The sequence below is a fragment of the Homarus americanus genome, unplaced genomic scaffold (genome assembly GCF_018991925.1).
Source record: "Homarus americanus isolate GMGI-L3 unplaced genomic scaffold, GMGI_Hamer_2.0 scaffold11022, whole genome shotgun sequence".
Lineage (NCBI taxonomy): Eukaryota > Metazoa > Arthropoda > Malacostraca > Decapoda > Nephropidae > Homarus > Homarus americanus.
Window position 1 is genome coordinate 804,235 of NW_024737068.1, and position 4,587 is coordinate 808,821.

Sequence of the window (4,587 nt, forward strand, 5' to 3'; positions counted from 1 at the left end):
CGTTACAGTACATAAAGGGACAGGTGTAGGTGGGTGGGTGGGTGATTAATATACACAGGTAAATGTGAGGCTCAGGTGAGGGTGGGGGAGAGATAGATGGATGAGGTACAATACTGTACAAATGTGTGACAGATACAGGCTATGAGGTTAGGTTAGGTCAGGTTAGGTTAGGTCAGGTTAGGTTAGGTCAGGTCAGATTAGGTCAGATCAGGTCAGATTAGGTTACGTCAGGTTAACATAAGAACATAAGAATGGAGGAAACTGCAGCGGACCATACTGGGCAGTCCCATTTACACCCAACCCCTATTGCTCTTACATCCATCCAACTTATGTTTGAAGCTATTCAGCGTATTCGAGTTAATGATGATATTTGGTAACTTGTTCCATTCATCCACTACTCTGTTTCCAAACCAGTGTTTACCTATCTCGCGCCTAAATTTGAATTTGTCTAATTTAAAACCATTGTTACGAGTTCGTTCCTGGTTGGATAGTTTGAGTACCTTTGTAATGTCCCCTTTGTTTAGCCCTGACTTCCATTTATACACCTCTATCATGTCGCCCCTCACTCTACGTCTCTCGAAGGAGTGCAGATTAAGATACTTTAACCTGTCTCTGTGCTCAGGGTTCCTAATGCCCGGGATTAGTCTTGTCATTCTCCTCTGAATTCTTTCTAGGGATTCTATATCCATTCTGTAGTACGGTGACCAAAAGTGAACTGTGTAATCCAAGTGAGGTCTCACAAACGCAAGATATAGTTTTAGGATGACCTCGCTAGTCTTGTAACTAACACTCCTTTGTGTGAACCCAAGTACTTTATTAGCCTTGTTTCGAGCAAATACACAATGTTGACTTGGTTAAAAATTCCTACTTATCATTACTCCTAACTCTTTCTCACAGTCGGATTTCTCTTAACATCGTTGTTCATCTGGTATCTGGTTTCTCTGTTTACATCTCCTATACTGAGTACTTTACATTTGTTCACATTGAATTTCATCTGCATTTTTCAGACCATTCGAAAATTTTTTGGAGATCTTCCTGTAGTTTTGCGGAGTCCTCGTACGATTTAATTATACGCTCTATTTTAGTGTCATCAGCAAATTTACTTATGTTGCTGTCTTCGCCTATATCTATGTCGTTTATGTATATAATAAATAATAGTGGTCCAAGTACTGAGCCTTGGGGTACTCCACTAGTGACGCTACTCCAATCGGATTTAGTGCTGTTAATGCTGACTCGCTGTTTCCTGTCCTATAACCACACCCAAATCCATTTTAGAATATCTCCTCCAATGCCACGAGCCTCCACTTTTCGTATTAATCTTTCGTGGGGGACTCTGTCGAAGGCTTTGCTGAAGTCGAGGTAAACCACATCATAGTCGTAAGGTAAGGTAAGGTAAGGTAAGGTAAGGTAAGGTAAGGTAAGGTAAGGTAAGGTAAGCCTATGAGTGAAGCATTATCAAGGGGAGGATGTTGACAAATGTATACACAGGAGGGGTCAGGGATTATGTGTATATTACTCAGCTTCTAAAAGTAATTAAGTCTTTCATGTGTGTTTATATACCACCTACGTACATTATACACATGGACGGACACACGCACACAGGTACAAATGCACTCAGGGCCGGATTTACCAATAGGCCAAGTAGGCCATTGACCTAGGGCCCACCGGTATCTGGGGGCCCACTGATACTAATTTGTCGCGCAGCGTGCCAGCGTATAACCTTGTTTCAAGTGTACAGTACACCGAGTATTTCATTATATAATATATTCACAACCATAAGGGCTCCTGTACAATAAGTATAGGGCCCGGAGTATGGGACCCCTGTACAATAAGTATAGGCCCGCAGTGGTCTTTAACTGGTGGGCCATGGCAAACATTTCTATAAATTTGGGGGCCCACTGATGAGTTTGGCCTGGGGCCCACAAGTAGGTAAATCCGGCCCTGAATGCACTCTTACACACACACAGGGACAAGTGCACTCTTACACACACACACACACACACACACAGGTACAAGTGCACTCTTACACAACACACACACACACACACACAGGTACAAGTGCACTCTTACACACACACAGGTACAAGTGCACTCTTGCACACACACACACAGGTACAAGTGCACTCTGCACTCACACACACACAGGTACAAGTGCACACACACTACACACACACACAGTACAAGTGCACACACTACACACTCTTACACACACACAGGCACACACACACACAGGTACAAGTGCACACACACACAGGTCTGCAGGTACAAGTGCACTCTTACACACACACAGGTACAAGTGCACTCTTACACACACACACAGGTGGCACTCACTACACACACAGGTACAAGTGCACTTACAAGTGCACACACACACACACAGGTACAAGTGCACTCTTACACACACACACACACACAGGTACAAGTGCACTCTTACACACACACACACAGGTACAAGTGCACTCTTACACACACACAGTACAAGTGCACTCTTACACACACACAGGTACAAGTGCACTCTTACACACACACAGGTACAAGTGCTCTTACACACACAGGTACAAGTGCACTTACACACACACACACACAGGTACAAGTGCACTCTTACACACACACACACACACACACAGGTACAAGTGCACTCTTACACACACACACACAGGTACAAGTGCACTCTTACACACACACACACACACACACACACACACACACACACAGGTACAAGTGCACTCTTACACACACACACACAGGTACAAGTGCACTCTTACACACCACACACACACACACACACACAGAGGTACAAGTGCACTCTTACACACACACAGGTAGATGTTGGTTGAAGTAAGGATAAAGCCATTCAGGTAACAGATGACGCTCCTCCCAACACCTTACCTACGTATACCTGGCCGGGATACCCTCACTACAGCACCGTGGTCCGCTCCAGTCTTATATCTCACTTTGTAACTGACCTCACTCTCTCACTGACTAACTCACACTGACTGACTCTTTCGCTGACTGACTCTCTCACTGACTGACTCTCGCACTGACTGACTTTCACTGGCTGACTCTCCCTGCATTGTCTATATACATGTTGAAATGTATACCTGCATTAACTATACACATATTCATATTAACCTGAGTGTATATATATATACATACATATATATATATATATATATATATATATATATATATATATATATATATATATATATATATATATATATATCGAAAAAAAATGCTAACCTCTGAATTTTTTCTTGTTAGGGTTAGGTTAGGTTAAGGACGCCACCAGATACGCTGCTGTCATCATCCACGCGCCACTATTTTAAGAGACTGTTTGAGGCGTGAGAGTGAACTGATGAGGATGAACCTTATAATCTTATACCATCATTGACATTCTTCAAAAAACAACCGCCAACAATTTAATCTTCGTCCTGATATTATAAAAAAAACTAACCTAACGCCCTGACTATCTCAAACGGTACCAAAAATATATCTGGCTTACTAAACAATACATTTAACTAACTGTATTCTCTTTTACGGGGTTATAGGGGAAGGGGCAAGATTTTAGCGTGAGAATCTATGAAAACCGTTAAGGAGGGTGAGCGAGGCGGGATGAGCTCGAGCACTCAGGCGGGAAGGGCGGGAAGGCACTAGGCTAGAGTATGGTGTGGGTCGGTACAGAGGCAGTGTGGGCTCCAGCACTCAGGCGGGGAAGGCACTAAGCTTAGAGTATGGTGAGGCTGGTACATATACAGTGCAGGTATACAAGCAATGTGTACTGTATATAGCTACAGTGCAGGTATACAACCAATGTATATAAACAGAGGAAGTATTTAAACAACATACATAGTGCAGGTATATATTTATAACCGAGAGGGGCGCCTTATAGAGCTTCCGGTGTGTTACAAAGGGCAGTCATCTGCACTCTGCATTTGAGGGATGTCTGGCGCTCTTAGTTTTGCCGTAGTTGACACCTTTTATTAAACACTCCCAAAAATTCATGTATGTTAGGGATGTATGTGTGGGCGTGTGTGTGTGTGCGTGTGTGTGGGCGTGCATGTGTGTGGGCGTGTATGTATCTATGGGCGTGTTTATGTATGAGCTGGCAATACGACATTGAATTGTAGGTCCAAATACATCTTTACACAGGATCAAAACACAGTACCTGGTAACGTGTTAACTATGATGTAATCCTTCTAGTTTTACTGTGTGTATGAGGGAGGAGGTGACGTATGGCCTGGAAGTGTTGGTTGTATGTTAGTTTATGTTGAGGGGAGGATGAGGCAGATGAGAGATAGATGGTGAGAAAGTCATAGAAACATATACAAACTGTCTGAGAGAGGAAGGGGGGCAGAGACACACGAAGGGACACGCAGACAGTCGTACATACAGACAAATATGTAGGCAGATATTGACGGAGATAACACACACGTAGACACCATAGACCTACTCCTTCCGTATCAACATCTCAAGCACTTTAATATCAGCCTTTGCTTTTCCGCCACTGTACAAGGAAGTGTTCTTCTGCCCACCCTTGGGTGCCCCGCGGGGCAGCCACACGGGGACATGACTGTGCTCTCCGGC